This window comes from Arvicanthis niloticus, chromosome 17, assembly GCF_011762505.2.
Source record: "Arvicanthis niloticus isolate mArvNil1 chromosome 17, mArvNil1.pat.X, whole genome shotgun sequence".
Taxonomy (NCBI): domain Eukaryota; kingdom Metazoa; phylum Chordata; class Mammalia; order Rodentia; family Muridae; genus Arvicanthis; species Arvicanthis niloticus.
This window is the reverse complement of record NC_047674.1, coordinates 52,990,832-53,011,359: the sequence shown is the minus strand read 5'-3', so window position 1 is coordinate 53,011,359 and position 20,528 is coordinate 52,990,832. Positions and strand designations below refer to the sequence as shown.

Genomic DNA, 20,528 nt, shown 5'->3' with positions numbered 1-20,528 from the left:
CTGGGTTTGATTCCCAGCACCCACATGATAATTCCAACCGGCTGTAACACAGGCTCTCAGGGATCTAGCTACAGCATCTGTGTCCCCTGCTGGCCTCCATTCTCAGTGCTTATCAAGTACCCATTTGGTGTCCTGTAACCTCTGTGCTCCAAGGAGCTCTAGACAAGTTCTGATTTTGTAGAATTTAGCATTGTTTTTCAATTCATTTAACTTAGAGATGAGATCTCACAGCTGCCCAGACTACTGAATTTTATTTTCCTGTAAAACCCCAAATCTGACAACTCCTGCAGAAGACCATAGTGTGCTGCCATTTTCTCTTTTTCTTCTTTCCCTGCCGTGTTCCTCCCCTTATAAAATCTAAAGATGTACTGTTTTATAACTAAAGCACACAGTTTATTCAATAAACCCAACTCTGCTCTATCCAATAAACAGGGAAATGAATTTGAGACCTGGTACTCTCACCTATTTCAGCCTTTTTAAAAGACAGGGTAATTTAATTTTACTTAACAATGACCCTACAATTACTTTCGTTTCCATTTGGCCTAGCACTTCCCCAGGAACTCCATAGCTACTACTTTCACTAACATTAGAAGGATGGTAGAACTTGCTTTAATTTTCTGTTCAAAATGGATAGTGTATAAAATATTTTAAGTCCAATATTAATAAGAAATCATTTTAAGATTCAAACATCCCTGAAATCTTCAGCAAGATGTTCCTTCCTTAGTACTGCATAAGGAAGTGGGAGCTGCCTTCTACACAACATCCTGGCAGCTGGCTGACATCTTGTGAGGTCTGAGATGCTTCCTATGGTACCAGTCATGTTGATATGAATATGTCAAAATTAAGTATAAATGGAAGAAATCCAGGAGTACCTGAAGGGTGTGAAAAAAATTAAAGGTCAGATTTAATACACATCATTGGTAATGGAAGCCCCAAGACAGCAAAGGCACAGGGTCCCACAAGGGCCTAATAAGCCAAGTCACACATCTTACAATGCTAAGAGTGCTCTGTGATGAAAAGACCAGCCCAAATAAGCACCAGCGGCACCAAGCTCCACTCGAACCTGAAAACCAATAGGGCCAGTAAGCCTGATAGCCTGAGTTCAATGTTTAAACACAAAGATGACCCCTGACCTCCACATGTAACAGAAACATACATACATACACACACACACACACACTATACAAACACACACTGAAATAATAATGAATTAAATAAATTAAGAACATTACTAAATGTTTCATAAGCATATTTTATATTTAAATAAATCATAAAAACTCAAAAGAAAAAATAAGAATATCCTGTCTACACAAGGCTCTAAAATTATAAGTATTAGACATGTACTAGCTATTGCTGTCTGGATTTCTGAAGTATTTGTATCTATATTCGACTCACACATGAGCTTTAACGTGAGGGAAACAGCAGCAAATCTTTATTACACTCAGGGCTCTGTGTTACTAAGTATAAATGGGAGCAGGCAGGCGAAGACGCTGATGGTCCCTAAAACAGATACCTTATTTTAATGTTGTAAGTTGTGTGTCATTTCACGTCTTCAGTTTTGTTTACTCAGAATTTCACACACAAACAAGACAAAAATACACTTAAGAAAAAAAATTGCTGGAAATAAAGGTAGTACCAACACTGAGCAAATGTAAACAAATATGGTGAGCACACACCTACACAGAATCAGTACAGGTTATTTTTATCCCAAAACCCCAAAACCACCATGGCATTTTTATGGCTCATGACTGAAGAGAACCTTTCAAACCAAAATGTCCCCAATTTGAGCAGTAAGTCACTTCACGATTGATAAAAGATGAGAATATAATACCAATATGTTGGCACCATCAAACTTAGAAACTTCATTGAACTGGCCCTTCCTGGTTATGAATTCATAACAGTTTCACTTTTGTAAGAGGATGGGACTCCAGTGGAGTACAGTATTTATATGTATATTTTCTCATTTGTATTACTGTGAATATCATTCCTACATTACCTTTTATATTTCCATACTGATGGTGATTCAGATTGTAAACTTCCTCAAGCTAGGGATTATAATTTTTTATGATTAAATATGAACCAAATATATTCCAAAGAGCAACAAAAAAGTGAAGATAAATGCCCAACAGGACACACAAAGAGTACTTGAGAAACCAAATTCTCAGTTTTTCAACAGATAAAAGGCATGATCAAAAATCACCAGGGAAGTTGCCAGTAGAAAGCCATGAAGAACACATTATGCACAAATAGGGATTTCCAAGTACTAGGGAAGGGACTTGTAAACAAGTGAAGGCCAATCTCCTAATGCCACAAAATGAGGAATTGTGGATAAATTCCTGGTGGATTTCTTAGAAAAACAGTTTAATATCTGTTTAACAAAATAAGACTGTTCTTAATTCTTACATCTTCACACATCTTTAAACTTGTGGTTACTACAGAAAATACTATGCCTATATAAACTTAAATAGAACAACGTTTTAAGTGCAAAGTTAGCTCTGACACAACGTTTGCTAAACCTGTAAGTTTTTCCAATTATATACACAATGCAAAACTCATTTATTGGTAAATGTGAACACTAGTGAGCTGGTAACAGGCACTGTGCTACATCTCTACCTGCTTTTCAACACATTAGCTATAGTATCGTCTATCTGTAAGTATGGAATTTCAATTAGCAGGGTCTATGGAATACTAGAGCTGACGACGTTGAACTACCACAAAACAGTCAAAGTTCTGTGGAGAGCTACTATCACTGACAACCCTCCCATCAAGTAATAGAAAAATTTCATTCTTTCTAATAGTTCTAAACCTGTGCCTGTAAGCCATAGCTTCTCAATGAGGGCTTGGAATAGGACGGTTGAGGGAGCACTGGGTCAATGTAAAGTCACAGAGAGCTACCTGTGTACCTATAAAGAGAGAGGCCAAAGAGTCTCCTCTCAGAAAAGGCATCACAGATGGCCAACCTTACAGAGCAACACTGACCACAAAGTATTATTACTATTTCTTTCTCTGCCCACTCTGTAAACCTCTGTCCTCTTTCAATTGTGCCCAATGCCACAAAGTTATCAAAACATGATACATTTCTAACAAATCATAGTAAGTAGCTATGTTGGGAATCTAACCTAATAATTCTTGGATTCAGTGACATATGAAGTCTACCTGGACTATTGTTCTAGGTCCTTTTAGCAGTGAGTAGACATTCTTTGAAATCTTCACTTATTTATCCTCATATGCTTCATCTTAAAACATCACTTCTTTGTCAACGTTTTTACCTAGAAGCAGCCTAAACTATATACCAACATAGGACTTCCTGCCATAACTTTAGAATCTAATAAAAGTTGTTTATTGTACATGTGTTCATATATTAGAGTGTGCAAATGTAACCTTTCACTGTTAGATTGCACTTCCAAATGAGAGATTGTTCCTTACTGTATTAGAGTTTTATTGCTGTGAAGAAACACCATGACCAAGGCAACTTTTATAAAGGAAAATATTTAATTGGGGCTGGCTTACAATTCAGAAGTTGAGTCCGTTATCATGTAGTGGAAAGCATGGCAGTATACAGGCAGACATGGTGCTGGAAACTGAGCAGTGCTCTATATCATGATCTACAGGCAGCAAGGAAAGACTATGTGTCACTTTGGGGGTAGCCTGATCATATGAAAACCTGTGTCCACTGTGACACACTTCCTCCAACAAGGCTACACCTATTCCAGTAAGGCCATGCCCTCAAAAAAGTGGCACTTGTTATAAGCCAAGCATTCAAACAGCATGAGTCTATGGGGGCCATACTTATTCAAACCACTACAGTTACCAAGCTTGTTTCTGCAACTTCATACAAAAGCTCTTTAAATAAACTAAACAATTGTTGAAGACAACAGTACCAGGCTTTGAAGCTGATGCAAAAGAAAAGATAGTTCTTTGGGGCAATTTACTTATGACAGATCTCAAACTCTTATGTGACCATATTCAAAATTCCATAAAAGTAAGGCATCTTCCCTGACAAAGAGGTAGGTAGTTCTAGGATTTAAAACTTCTGTTTACAGATATCATTTCATGTTAGAGATTATATAAAGTATAACATGACTAGTAGATTCCTTTAGGATTAAATGAGACTTTGGGGTGAAAACCTCACCAACTTATTTCTAATAAGTATTCACAACTAGTATCTCCTAATAACTCGATCCACAAGGGCTCGGGATTGATGGTCGAAGTTGGCTTCATCTACTGAAACTGCTTTAGAAAGTGACTATATAAATGTATGCTTACAGGTACAGTACAATGATAGCTGTATTCCTGAAGGCCCAGTGGCAGCTGGGAATAAATCTCCTTTGTGATTGATTTCCTGGATATAACACCAGGTTACCTTTTAACTCTGTTCCTTTCTTATACTATAATGCAGTTTTATGCACTGGAGTCACTTGAGCTCATGCTGTCAATGTGCAAGAGGAATGTGCAACAGGGTTGGTGTGACAGGGTTGAGTACAGCGCTGCTTGACACTGTGGATCCTAAAGGAGTAATCATGACTTCTACTGCTACAGCAAGCTCATGAACAAACAGCACAATTTCTTGTTTGTTTGTTGAAAACAAGAAGTTTCAAGTTTTTCAAACAGGCAGGATTAACTACAGTGAAGCTGAAGAAAACTAGGTGTAGAAGGGGCCAGCAAGAGCTGCCAGGGAAGTGATCTCAGAAGAGATTTAACAGTGCACAGCTGAGTAAGAGCATGAAAATACTAGGTAGGATAGGCTGGGGAGATAATCCCAGAAGGCTTGTGCATGTGCTTAGGTATGTTTTGTTTCTGGTCCAGTTCTCTTCTCATGGTAGTGGCCTCTGCCTCAATGCTGACATCTGATACCATGTTCATTTTTATAGGTAATGTGAACACAAGTCACTAATAATCATTGTTCTGATACCGGGGGGGGGGGGGGGGAGGACAAAGTCACTACACAATATGCTTAAGTTAGTTAGATCACTGCCATTTTCTTGTAACTCCCCCCCCCCCATATTGTTTTAAGAGGAGTCTTATTATCCAGGCTCAGGTAATCCTTCTTACTAGGCTGGGTCTCTGGGGAGGCTTACACTACGGGCCAATGCCACCAAATCCAACAGGAAAAGCCTTTATAAAAATAAATGAGATATCATTTGTCTTCTTTTCCAATGAAACTGTATTATGCAAAACCAAATTTTGGACTTTAGAAGTAGTGGGAAAATGTGGAACTTCAACCGAGAGCTTTGGGGAGGGAGCAGAATATCTCAGAAAGGAAGGTCTGAGTTGCCATGGCATTTTCAGTTGGGTATTGTGATGTCCTATCAGTTAAAGGAATAGTAGCTTAGGGCCTCTGGCAGCTTTTCCTGCTTGGACCCCAGCCTACAATATTTCTTCATTTGTGTCTCGCACCCTACAAAACCTAGGAAGTGAGAAGAAAAGAGAAGCCACTATACTAATTTTCCTGAATACTGAATCTGAGGCCATTGGAGAAGAAAACTACAACTCCCACTGGTCCCGAGACTGTGTTCTTTTGCAGCCGTGAAGTGGCTAAAAGCAGTTAACATACTCTTCAGCATCCTTGGGCCCTCATTACCTTTTGAAGCCACTCTAAACAAGCTTCACCTTCTTTGGGAGGAATTCTGAACACTTGGAAAGTTTTGGTTTGATAAATGCATATAAAGATACCAGTCAGTTAAACGCAGGAGTCCGTCCCCACTGGCATGAAGGTTCTTGCCTCTGGAATGTAGGTGGCCTACATACACCAGCAGCAAGCCACTTGGTCATTGGGTGACCAGAGGACTCTAAAGCATCAGAGAGTAAGCCTGTTCTCCTGATTACTGGCTTGCCAAAGCAGTCTTACCATGATAAAAGAACAGTGGAAATGATGAGGAGAAAGACTCAGGTGGTAAGACAAGGGCAGAAGCAACACTGCGCATGGAAAAACGAAAACATTACTGTTCAGTACCTGATAAAGAGAGGAAAGACACTGAACGGCAAACACCACGCACAGGCCAGGCCAGAGAGTGTAAGAACAGAATGTGTAGACTCTTCCCCAATGAAGGGCTGCCAAGAATTGTGCATGATGTCCCCACAGCACAGAGAAGACAGCAGGTAAAAAAGAGGGAACAGGTGCAAATCAAAGACCACCAGGAACGAATGCTTCGAGGGAGGGAACTGATGGAGCAAAGACTCAAGGAACAACTGATGAAAAAAGACCAGAGCCAGCTCCCATCACTTGAGAAGCTTGAGCAAGTGAAAAAAGAGATGAAGGACTTTGAAAGGGCTGATGCACACCCGCTTCTGCAGCTACGCACTAAAAGTCTAGTTAAGTTGGAGAGTCTTTTGGAGATGTCTCAGGCAGGAGATGAAGGAAAAGCAGCTCTGAAGCCTAATCAAAAGAAATGCCTGGCCCTGCCACCGTTTTTGCGAAGTCATGTACGAAAAATCAAAGATCAGTAAAATTTCAGTGCCTTTTGTGGGGAAAAAAAGTACTAGGAAATAAATAAAACCTTTTTAGAAGCACTGTGTCATTTGGCGAAATTGTGCAGTAATTCTGACACCTCATCTTGCTTATGAAAGAACTAGAAGGGACAGAGATGGCTCAGTGGTTAAGCACTTGATGCTCTTGCAAAGAACCCAGGTTCAGTTCCAAGAACCCATGTGGTAGCTCACAGCCATCTGTAACACTTCCCAGGAGATAAGATATCCTCTTCTGGACTCCACAGGCACCAAGTATACTAGTGCAAACACTCAGACACATAAAATAAATCTTTTTAAAAAAAAGGTTGAAATGAATATTATTCTCCATATTCTGCTTTTCTTTTGAGATTTACAAAAAAAAAAAGCATAAAACAACCTTAAGTCTCCTAAACTTAGAAATTATATATTGTATATTCATAGAACAACAAAAACAAAACAATCAAGGAAAAAAAAAGAGTATGTCTGTATGGGATTCAGGAAAGTAGATATAATTTAAACTAAAAAATCCAAATGCACAAAATGCTTTTAGAACAAAGAAAAGACCAATTTTTTACTCAGAATCTTAAGTTGGAAACAAATCTTATGAAATAGTCTTTAAAATGAAAATAATGTAATTTTAATATGAATGTATTTCAGGTTCATTTCAAATAACCAAATTTTCACAAGACAAGCCTCAAAAAGGCCCATGAGCTATTCATATTCATTTGAACAATTTTACAAAAGAAACAGGGGTGGTGGGCAGAGCAAATAGGAGAGAAGGAGTGGCTTCTGGGGTGGTGGGTGGAGTAGGTAGGAGAGGAGCAGTGGCTACTGGGGTGGTGGGTGGGGTAGGTAGGAGAGGAGCAGTGGCTACTGGGATGGTGGGTGGGGTAGGTAGGAGAGGAGCAGTGGCTACTGGGGTGGTGGGTGGGGTAGGTAGGAGAGGAGCAGTGGCTACTGGGATGGTGGGTGGGGTAGGTAGGAGAGGAGCAGTGGCTACTGGTTTGGTGGGTGGGGTAGGTAGGGGAGGAACAGTGGCTACTGGGGTGGTGGGTGGGGTAGGTAGGAGAGGGGGAGTGGCTACTGGGGTGGTGGGCTGGTAAGTAGAAAGGGAGCAGTGGCTATTTGTCAGAAGAGACAAAGTAGTATTTGGTATCAAGCCCCAAGCAAAGGACCACCCAAAGACATAGTCCCTGGTGAAGCTGAGGAGATCAAAGGAGAACTCATCAGTACCAACAAAAACAATTCTCTTCCCGAATTTATTTACAAAATAAACCAAAAACCATACATTTTGAGAGCAGTTTCTGCAGATGAAGACTACAACGACATGTTGATTAGAAAACCATTAAGTAGTAAGCCCTTGTTTCTTCATATCTCACACTACAGGAAACACAAATGGCCACATTTAGCATGTAGGGGATTGGAAATATTTTTGAAAAAATTACCATAGAAAAATCTGACAGCAAAAATTTAAACTTTTTAACAGGCCTCCCCTGAGGCACTAGGCCAAGAATTTCCCACATCATGTGGCCCTTTGGCCTCACTTCCTCACGACTGTTTTGCATGAGACACTGGGAAAGTTCTAGAAGTTTTCACCAAAGAACCATTTTTGTTTTAAAGAACTAAACCTCTTTCATGGAACAAATGGAACAGAGTTCTTCAATGGGGAGTCAAAGTTTCAATACATACTAAAACTCTGCAAATGCTATAGTATGAGGTAGGTATTTCCTCAAAATGAGACAAGAGAATGAAAAATCAATGGAATAAAAAGAATCTTGCAGACATCTTGAAAAATAGTTAAGCTCCAGGAAGAGTTTGGGATAGGACATTTTAAATACAATAGAGTTGAGAATTCTAATTTCTCCCAAAGACATCAAATGAGTTGAATGCAAAGTTTCTTGAAGCAAAACACAGTGAACGCCTTAAGTCCAAACATTCATTTTCACCAGTGCTGATATATTTAACTTCTATAATCTTTTGCTGAAATCTGTGAGGGAAAAATTATATAAGGATTTTCGATCTTTCATTTGGACCACTGGACTGACTTGGGAGTAAATTTTCAAGAAAGAATAGAAACAGATCTGAAATATCTAGTCTAGGTTAAGATTTTAAAAAAAGATACCCATACTGATGTTCTGATCATCTGATAAAGGACTGATGTAAAAATACCTAAACAGTCCTTACAAGTCCTTTCAATTGAGAATGAAAATAAACTGTTACTAACAGAAACAGGCTGAGTTCAGGAAAACAAAACAAAACAAAACAAAACAAAACAAATAAACAAAAAAAAAAAAAAAAAAAAAAAAACCCAAGCAGAAATAGCTCATAACCAGAGGCCTATAGCCTCATTAGAAGAGATTCTGATGGAGTCTGGTCTGGTGGTACATACCTTTAGTCCTAGCACTTGAAGCCATTAGTCCTAGCAGAGGCAAGCAGAGCTCTGTGGGTTTGAAACCAGCCTAGGCTACAGGTTCTGGGGTACACAGGGCTGCATAGTGAAACTTTCTCTCAGAAGAAAAAATGTGCACATGGCAAATACATATATAAAAACATAATCAGCAAGTGCAATAGGAATTGAGAATGAAAATGAACTGTTACTAATTATCATTAAGACACCAAATCTTGCCATTTGTAGCAATGGCAGGGAAACTGAAGATATTGAGTGTAATAAACCAGGCAGGGAAAAGACAAACCACTGCATGCTTTTACCTGAATAGAATAGAATAGAATAGAATAGAATAGAATAGAATAGAATAGAATAGAATAGAATAGAAACAGGCTGAGTTCAGGAAAATAAAACAAACTAAAAAACCAAGCAGAAAGAACAGTGGCTGGTATTGGCCAGAGGGGAAAACACAGAGGGAAATAAGGAAAGGTTGGTTAAGAAGTGCAAACCATGGCCAGACAGAATGGCTTGGGCTAATGCACAGTGGGCACTTATAGTTAACATATAGTGTTCTTCAATCCAGGTTTTGAATGTCTTTCCCAGAAGCAAGCAACTTTTAAATGATAGATAACCTATGTGAAAGATCAATATAAAAAGTACTAAATGTATCCAACAATGGACTGTGATACAGAAAAACAATTATCAATAAACATTTACAATAATTTTAGTATGCACTTGAAAGAAAATTGAATGCAGCTACTATACAATCTGACAGTCAAATTTCTTGGCATTTACCATTAGGAATACAAAACTTAAATATGCCCTACAAGCCTACCCAGATGCCACTATTATGAAGGCCTTTTCTTGATTGATGGTTCCTCTTCAAAGATAAACACAGCTTGTGTCCTGCTGACAAAGTCTAGGCAGGACACATGAAAATGTGCTCAACTATATGACTAAAGCTATGAGACTCTGGCAAAGGTGAGTAGACATTACAAGAACTGTAGACACTTGTCTAAGCCCACTGAATGTGACCTCGAGTCTAACTCCTAATGTAAAGTCCAGCTTTAAATAATACTGATGAATGCTAGCTGACCAACTGTAACTAACACTGGAGGAGGGAGCAAGTAAGCAATGGAGGAGGAGGTACAGGGGAAGAGCCTTTCTGCAACATAAAACTGGACTAATAACTAGAGTCGATAAAAGCAAAAGAAATGTGGGCATTTTGGTAATAAAAAGTTATCTATACTCAAATTTTATGACAAAACAGTTTATCAAAAGTTTTTATTAAAACACAAATTCTCTGTTAAGACCAGTTTAAAACTATGCCTGCCACTGCCTGTAGCAGAAACATGTACCAGAACCCATGATATCACAGAAAAATGAGGTGTGAGGAAACAATTATCAAATGACTGAGTTTCTGAAATTGTCCTCCTCATATTTGATACCTGCATGTCTTTAACATTCTTTACTGTACTTTCATGTTCACTAATTGTCCAGAGTAAAGAGATATCAAAAGAACAGAGATGTTCAAGAGAGCAACAAAACGGCTAAACTTTGGAGTGACTGGCTCCCTGCCAGTCACTGCAAAACCAGCCCTGGTCCCGAGCTCAGTGCCCCCATTCACCGAAGCCTTCCAGACTTTTCTCACATCTTTTACAGACACTCACATGGGTGCTTTGTGCTCTGGTGATGGGAGAAGTTCAGGTTCTTAGTCTGGCTTTACAGAAACTGTCTCTGATACTGACCTTGTGAAACGATCAAGGCTTATGGGGGATATGACACTCCTACCACATTCTGATTTACCTAAGCAAAAGACTATGGAAACACAAAAATATGACTGTGGGAATAATGCTTTAGAATAAGAGGGGGTAAACAAATCTAGACAACATTAAAAACTTAAATGAGATTGAGGAGCAGGAGAGATGGCTAAGTACTTAGGAGCACTTGCTGCTCTTACAGAGGACGTAGGTTTGGTTCCCTATACCTACACGGGGCCAATCACAACCTCCTAAATGTAGCTCCAGCTCCAGAAAGATGTGCTATCTCTGACCTCTATGGGCACCAGCACTCACACTCACACACGCGCATGCACGTGCATGCACGCACACACACACAAAACACACTTTGAAAATTAAAATTTTTTAATATAAAGAATAAGTTTAAGTCTTTTTATAAGAAGCATGATACTATTAACTCAAGTTGGCATCCCATAGATAATTAAATAAATTTTTTGGTTTGCTCTAAATTATACTAATTGATTATTTTAATAAAATGTTCTTAATCAAAAATTCAGAATTTTTTTCTGAACCTTAAAAAGTTTTCTCCCATGAAAAAAAGCAAAATTCTGTCAATACTCTTCTGATTTGATATTTCTAAAATGGTTAAATGGATAGTCCTGGGAATGAAAAGTACAAAGAATTTAACAACTTTGAGATTACAGCTGATTACAGCTAATATCAACCAAGGTAGCCATGTCCTGCAGAGAATTAAACTACTATATATACAGTTGATCATAAATAAAACTATATGTAAATGCAAAATGCAAAAGTAACAACTAAATGCAAAATGCAAAAGTAACAACTCTGACTTTGGATACACAGACTTCAGCAATGTTGAAGTTATGAGAAAACACATCTTCTTATAGTTGTATTATATGGAAATTTCTGTTATGGCTAGGGCTAACCTTTTATGACTCAATACTATTTATTCTAAAAGTAAGACAAACACAGTAACTATGGTGATACTTGTGAAGAACCTTTAATGATTCTATTTTTCAAACTCAGCAGTTGAGATTCATTAAGGAACCATTACCCCCATTTATTTTAAAAATGAAACATAGTGTTAGAGGTGTATTAGTGGGTAGAGGGCTTCCTATCATGTGGGAGGCTATAGGATATAACCCTGGCACTGTGGGAAACTAGGGAGAAGAATTATAAAAGTGCATGGGTAATGGTGAAGGGAAACTAGAAAGGGACAGGAAAGGGTTCAGTAACAGGGTCAGGAAAGGCAAGATCAGAGTGCAAATCTGTGCAGTTAGGAACAAGAGTTGCTCTTGAAAACCATAAAGTCAAAATGAGAGAACATTTATGCATTCATATATAAGTATATGTATTACTTAATAGAAATGTTTTTAAAATGCATATTGATGGATCAAGAACCAATTGGGGAACAGGACCTTAGCATCAGAACCATCCCTACATCTCACCTTTTCTGCCCAACAAAATATATTCTCTGAGCAAGGACTGGTAGGCCAGCCCATTTCCAGAGCTTAAAGCATGATATCAAAAGTTACACACTACAAATGCACAATAATCAGGAAATTTTAGTCATAAATAATTTTACAAATTCAGTTACAAATTTGAAATTTATTTATTTAAAATAGACAAATTTAAAATGATTTTTAAAACTATTTTAAGATTATATCATAATAAAATTATTCTGTAATATAAAGTTAAATATCAAGTAATTGCATCAAATTATTGCCCATATATCGCAAGGACCTAACAGTATGTAACCCAAAAATACACACTGAAGAAATGTAATATAATGCATGTATTTCTTAGAAAAACCCAATACCTCATATGAGATTGGAAATTAAGAATCTGATCTTCAAGATTATAAATATAGAATTCAAGATAAAGTAAACTCATAGATGACACAACTTTAACCTATATCAAAAATACATTAATTCTTTAAGCCAATATGCTTTTGAGATTATTTTATCTATTTAAGTCAAATTATCTTAAATTTAATAGGCACAATATTACATGTGTGTTACATGTTCCTTTGCCAGTTCATTCATTCATTAGTGATCACTGACATGAGGCAGGCAGGACAGCAGACACCCTTTAACCCCCAGCACTTGCACTTGGGAGGCAGAAGCACATAGATCTCTGCATTCAAGGCCAGCCTGACCTACAAAACAGGATGCAGGCCAGCCAGGGCTACATACGTATTAAGACCCTCATCTAAAAATTAATTAATTAGTTAACTAACTAACTAAATAACATAAAGACCATACAGAAATAAGTGGTATCATTTTGGTCTTTATATAGATTATGTTGATGTTTCTCAAATGACATGACTGCAAAACCAAGAAGATTCTATTAGCTCTACAATTTATAGTTATATTTTATTAAATTTATTAGTAACAAAAAACACAGCTTTCAATCACTGTTTGTAGTATTAACTATACTCTTGCAAGGTACCATTTTTCAGGTGAAGTTTACAGATGCAACACTAGGAACTTGCAGGTTTTCAGTAACATTTTTTTCTTATTTTTTCTTATTTTTATTCTTATATACACTCGTGGGTTTTGTTTTAAATGAAATAGCAGATAAAGGCTCTTTGTGGCAGGATAATGGAAATGGGGAGAGAAGGTGGGTATGGAATGAGATTACGTTATTGTACAAATAGTGGCCAAACAATTATGTGATTTTGTAATAAGTGGAATAGAGCAAAGTGGCAGAAATGGAAGTGGCTGAAGAAAATGAGGTAATGATCAGAACTTCTAGTCTGTGTTGGGAGATGGCTCAGTCAGTGAAGGGTTTGCCATGCACTATGAAGACCTAAGTTGGGATATCCAGAACCTACAAACAGCCATGTGCAACAATGCATGCTTGTATTGGGGAGGCAGAGGCGGGAGAATCCCTAGGAGTTGCTGGGTAGTCAGGCTAAGAGAAATCTTAGCCTGATTGTAGCTTCAGGGTCTGTAAGAGATACTCTCAAAATAAGGTGAAGAGTGATTAAGAGAGACATCCATAATTGACCTCTAGCTTTCACACAGACATACACACGTAAACACAAATACAGATATACTCAGCAAAAAACAAAATTAAGAACTTCACAGTTGTGCAGGTGGAGGTGAAGGGCCTGTGTCTTAGCCGCCTCACTAGGCCTGTGTACTGCTGTAGGGACAGAGGAAGGAGGAACTTGCTTGGGTTTTCCCAATGTCTTGTGAAATTTTAGAGCCTTGACACTTGACTCTGAGAATATTACCATGTTTTGTTTTCACCATAAAATGAAAAACACTGCTGACCACTGGTAATCGGTGATAAGCTCTTACATAATAGTAACAACACTTATTGCAGAACAGAAAAACAATTCTATCCACTTAAAGCCATCATTTGGATCCTGCATAATGTTATGTTTCTTTTTTATGTATAAACATGTCTTGGCTTTATAATTTCATTATATTTAAATGTTGTCTGGAGTTTCTATCTAGAAGGCTTGCGTTAGTGAGCCTATAGCTGGGGAAGTACCTTGAATTATAGGACTACTATATAATGTAACAGACATTGCCTCCTTGCTTACTAGTTTCTCACTAGTAGGACAATGATAACGACAGTCTTAACTGTGGAAGTGTTGGGAGAAGAGAAGAGGTATGAATTGGTTGAGCCTGTCACTTGGTATATGACAAGCATTTACACTCTGGCAAGGGGCTGGCACAGGGATGTTAACTGTGTTTTCTGCCAGTCAAAAGTAGACTTTAGGTTCAATGTTTTAATCTATCATGTGAGACAAAGGAAACCTGATTTCTTTGGGTGGCAATGGTCCCCCGTTTTAAAAATGGAGTCGGGGTGCTTGTGTGGCTTTAGGATTTAGGCTACCATTCTAAAAACACTGTCCCGCAGCTGTTTAAAATTTATTTTTTTTAGACCATAGCACCACTGTTTGGTTGTTTCCAATTTCTCAGACCACAAATAGTAAAAGTGTACTCAGTCTACTGCAAACATAAATAGCAAATGCACGCTTCAGCACTTTTTAAAGGATATGGAAATTGGCAACAAAAACGCAGTTCATGTTGAAAATTTACGACAGCCTGCCATATTTCTTCAGAAATACAATCAGGTAGAAATTGGGAAGATCTCTACCAGCTGGGTGGTATTTTTTATGTTTTTTCACTTATATTTTCGCTCGCTGAAAGACTTTCATTATGCAGCTTCTGGCACTTGATAAAATAGAGCAATGGTACCTTTGCTAAAACCACAGTTTCTCTGGTTATGTTTAGCATTACACAAACATCCTTCACCTTAGATATCCTTTCGCATTGGGCATTTAATTGGACATGCACTGAAAAGATGATCTTTTTCCAGAATAGTATACTTTCTGGATATCATTAACTGACAGAATTGTGTTTTTGAAACTTCACAGAAGTATATGTGTGCATGCCATTTCAACTACTAGATATTTGATTCCATAAAAGGTATTGTGGAAATATGGAGAAAAGGCATGGATACAAAGCAATTCAGACTGACCTGCTATGTACTTACAAACTAAAAGAAGGAGACAAAATGGTAGGAAATAGGTAAAAGGCCACAACATGAACTGTATGTCTCTAAACTGTTCTGGATAAGTAAGAAATAACACAACCTCTGCCTGTAGGTTTTGAGAAAGAAAGAAAACATTCATGGTGTGTAAGGTTGTTAAAATAAGTAATATTTAAAGTTAAATTCAACAAAGAAAAATGGTTTTACAGTAAAAACAAATATTCATAAGTCTATCTCTTACTCAATGTTACCATGTCTTCCTTTGCAAAGGCAAACCAGAAATACTGAAAACTCTAAAGCCCATAGAACTTAACACTGGAGGAACAGACGACCAAATGCTTAAACACCTGGAGGAAAAAAATGGCACTTGGTAATTTTAGAGAATTTATTTATATATTTTGCTTTTCTTGAAAAAAATGAATAATTCAAAACTTGGTGATTTGAGGTATGGTGTCCCATGCCTGGAAAAAAAGGATCATTTGAGCCTAGGATCTAGCCTGGGCAACATGAGAACAATTGTCAAGAACAAACAAAATTTAATGACAACAGTCTACACTTCAATCTACTTATTTAAATGAGTTCAAAGGAAAGTCAACCTAATAAACTATTTTTAAGGGCCCCTGCTCATCATATGATTCTTAGCAAGCGTGCTTCATAGATAAACATTTTCACATTCACTAAGTACATGTTTTTTACTGCATGAGAGTATTTATGTCTTTTGAAACACACAAGATCAGTATACTACTACAGAAAATTTAAATTTTCAATTTGTGCAGTGGATCAAAACAAAGATTAGCTGAATGAAAAAGACATCTAAAATGTTCTTGGGTAACTTGTAAAAACTGAATTTATTGCTTTCTTAGCTTACTGAAAACAAGATTAAGACTGAGATCCGCAGGCATTGCGAAGCCCTTTTCAATACCGGTTAAGCAGTGGCCAATCTTCCATTAAACGTGTGATTTTGCCAGATAATGTTGAATGTGCAAACTGGAAAATGAACCTATAAATATCGGGTTAAATCTCGAAGAAAGTAGAAGGATCAGATTCTACCATAGCTTAGGAATGGTAGATGTATGTTTGTCTCATCCCTACCAGCGCTGACTAAGAATAGAAACCTACGAGTCTGGGGTAGTTTTACTGTATTTTGGATGCTGTATATGTGACACAGGTTTGACAGTATGCCATGGCTGTGGTTCTAGGGTTATCCAGAAGTCTCTTAGAGGTCACAGTTATATCGTTTGGTCTGCTCAATGATATGAATACTGTTAGCTTCTCAAACGGCTCATTATTACTTTAGAATGTCATTTAATCATGTTTTCCTAAAAATAAGAATTGATCTAATCAATATGAAAAGTAGAAACAGAATAATATTTTTCAAAGGAATTTTTAAATGGGGATTTATGTTCTAGTGATGCAGTTTTCTGATTTGTAACAAGATCGCTTTTACAAAATTGAATGTTATTTTATATTCAGAACAGCAGATAATAAAGAATGAAAGTATAAGTGTCTACTTCATTTGCTATAATCATAAGTTCTGAAATGGAAAGAAATACAGAATTCAACACTGGCAGCTAATGGAACATACAAACCTTGCAATTTAAAATGAAAAAGCTCCCTCCTGATACTATATAATCGCTTTGGGTTAAAAAAATTTTCCCCTTAAATTAACCATGAGGAACGGAGAGAATGAAAAAGAAATCACTGCCAACACATTACAAGGACTTACTGAATATTTAACGTATGGAAACAAATCTGGATTGGGAACCTGGGAATGGCTATACAGGAGTGAGCCATGCCTCATCTATGACAACACACAGAGCCTGCATCTCTGAATGGAGAAGATGCATTGATCCTGGAAAGCTCCTGAGTAGTGAGCTGATTACAGGGTCTGACAGTTCCATCCATAGTCTGTGAGTGATCTGAGAAAAGCCATCTTACCTGAAACTATGGCTCTGGTGACACCAACATATTAATCATGACCATGCAGCAGGCATCTATCCCTTCTGAGGGTGCACATTAACCTTCACCATCACTGCTATCATGAGCTCTAGACAACGGGAAACCAATCACATGTTCAGAGTTACAGAGAAATGTGAGGAAATTGCTAGCAACAGACTGGTGACAACGGCTTCATCCTTTATAAATGTTATCATTGTCTTATCACATTTTAAATCCTATCACGTAATTACATAGTACTCCTACTTAAAAAGATACGGAGATGTTTGAAGATAAGCTCTTTTAAATCAGAAGTGGAAACAAATTTGTTTTTTAAATTTTATTTAACTGAAGGTGGTGACCTATATTTATTTTTAAATATTTTTAAATGTTCTTGTTTAGCTGGATTAAATATCTATACATGATTAATAGTTACTTGCAATATCGTAAGTTTAATTTTTCTTGCACCCTCGACCCCCAAAATTACCATAATTTTAAAGTACTTTTTCATATCATTTGGAAGTTAAATTACTTACAAGTAATATAATCTAAGGCCTTTTCTGTCTGGTCACCTGAGGAATTAGCAATTAAAGTATGAATTTTCATGGTCAGATACATCTTCATTTTATGAAAAAATAATTTTTCATATTGTTTCTTGGGCTTTTAATAGTAAAAAAAAATCACTGCTTTGGGAGCAAAGAATATATCACAAGTACTAGGGAAGGTACTAGCCTCCTTTTCTTGGATCCTAGGCAGACCTGCAGTGAAGCCCTCCCAGGCTGAAGAGTGACAAAGCAGGCAGTTCAACAGTGAGCTGCTAACTGTGGGAGCTCAGAGGAGCATCCTTTCACTTTCCTTAAACCACTGGTAATCCGGCTGCAGCTTCTGTTTCACTGTGAGTATTCTAACCTTAGCCTTGATAGTCCTATCTTCTACCTGTCAACAGCACCAGAAGCATTCATAATTCAGAAATGTTTTCCTTTTTGCAATGCAGGATTTTGAACTCTGACTTAAAAAAAAAAAAAAATCAGTTAAAGGCTGTGTTTCTTTAAGACCAGAGTCTTATTTATGGGAGTCTGTGGCTAAACTGAAAACAATTTTTCAGTTCCAAGGAAAGTCAGTCAATATGAGTCTGAAATGTACAAACTAGTGTCCATCCACTGATAGAAACCGGTGGAAAAGGCCCCAAGAACAATTTTATAACTCTCATCAATTAAATCAGAGACTTAAAAACTAAAAACCAAACTAGAGAAAACAAAACATTTATAATTTTAAAAATTACAGTGTATCATAAATGTAAACACTTGTGCAACATCACTTATTTAGGTCAGCAAATACTTAATAAAGCCAAAATACGTGACTATGGTGAGTAACAGATTTATGACATCATGACCCACCCCATAAATAAGCATGTAGAAGTCCATTAGTGCTATTGTACAAAGTTTGTTCACTTAAATGCTCATCTATATTTTACTCACTTCTAAAAATGTTAGCAATATTAAATAAAAGTTTAAAATTGGTATGTTAATTGAAAATAAGAATGAATTAATGAAAAATTAACCCACAATCATAATATCTAATAAAATAGCTATAGTATATAAATATCCCATAATCTTAAAATCATGTATTTATGTATGTAAAGTTAGTATAGCTACCTCACATACATGCTAAGGGAACCTTCTAGGAATGTGCCATGAGAAAGCATCTAGCAGTCAAAATATGCTACACTTAACTGATGAGAAAAAAACGCTAAAGAACGTCAGAAGCACAGGCATAAAACAGTAGGCAGCGTGGTCCAGACGTCCCTGCCCATGAAGCCCTACCTATCTTTGTACACATCATAGCGACACAAGAATTCTTGACACGGGAAGATTAAAGAAAAAAAAAAAAAAACAGCATTCACTGCAATCATCTTTCAACCAAATTTGTAGCATTTATATGCTTGGCTACCCCAAAACCTTCTAGGAAATTAATACAGTTGTAATAAATGATCATTCTCTTTTACCACCTATATTAAAAATAACAAGATGAAATGAGCTATTGGTTTTAAGTAATCATGTATAAATATTCATATAAGTACAGAGATGAAAATTTCAATCTAAGAAAACTTGTTAAAATCAAAACTGTTCTGATTCTAAGTAGCACCTATATAAGAAAATAATTAGACATCTACATCATTCCTTATCTTAATCTATTGAATCTTCCATACTTAAATAACAGATAACATAATCATACATTATTAACCATAATGATAAATTATACTTTATTGTAAAGTAACGGTTATTCTATAACTATCTTCTACATTAAAAAACAAGACAGAAATTCTACAGCTAGCTATAAGAATTGGCAAGTGAAAATATTCTCATTCAGCAACTGAAACATGAGCCTTCCATTAATTGCTGATTTGTTGTTCACTAAGAAAAGTGGCTTCTTTCTTTCTCAATGAATAATGTTTCCTATTTAGACGGGAAGTCACACCACCAACAGAATGCGATTATCTATAATGAGAGTTAGTTACTCCATGTTCCCCTTTTAAACAATAAATTAACATATCAACATGCTATAACATTTGTATAAACGTTAAAATACTACCTAGCAGAAACTGAAAGGCATAATGGGGTTAATTTTAGAGTGTACACAGTCATTCCCCACAGACTTGAAACGCCCAGTATGGAATGGACTAGAATGAATGTATTGGACCCATGATGTTACTTATTCTACAGGAAGTTCAGAGAAGGGCAGAGAGAGCTTCTAGCCAAATCTTCATTTACATCTAACATTTGGGGACGCCGCTGTGATTGAAAGACCTTTTCCAAACAGATAGCTACAGACTAGTTTCCTTTAAAATATGCCTTCACATCTGCTCCAACAAAAACAGTCGTGTCCTTAAGCTTTACCAAAATGCCTTATGCTTACTTTGTAAAATATTACCACTTTGCTTTGCTTTAATTTACAATTAGTTAAACTAATAAAATGTCCAAATTTCCAAACTATGTTAACATGTTAGAAAGCGGTAGAATGATGCTTAATCAACATTTTACATCAGTGACTTTCCAAGCTTCCAAATTTCACTAGCATTTAACTTACCTTCATGCAACTTCCCAGAATGATACAAATCGGATAAATGTTCAATTACAAATTTGATTTTACCTTCTCCCAAAAGAGAATCAATTTTACAAATTGAGCTGTCATAATCAATGCTAACAGTTTTTACTTTTTCTCATTTTTTGGACCTATACAATAATTAGAAATCAAATATAAGACAATTAATATGCTATTAAGTCATGATATATCATAGCAATATCTAATTGGTGCTGATGCATTTCTTGAAACTTATATAAAAGAATGCAAGCATGTTAAGAGTACAGATAACTATGAAATAAATTAAAAGAGGTTTTAAATCCATTATTTTTAAAATAATAAGAGAGAATTAAAATACAGAGGAAAGGAAAACAATAGAGGCCTTCATACTTCCTAGTGAAATATTT

The 20,528-nt window shown here is 36.7% G+C and overlaps 1 protein-coding gene and 1 pseudogene across 3 annotated transcripts in view; one reads left to right on the top strand and one right to left on the bottom strand.

The window, feature by feature from the left end:
• Positions 1 to 20,528, bottom strand: part of Supt3h (SPT3 homolog, SAGA and STAGA complex component) — a 319,869-nt gene that overhangs the window by 212,554 nt on the left and 86,787 nt on the right. The window lies entirely within an intron of this gene.
• On the top strand, positions 5,675 to 6,447 carry LOC117722421 (putative uncharacterized protein ZNRD1-AS1 pseudogene; annotated as a pseudogene).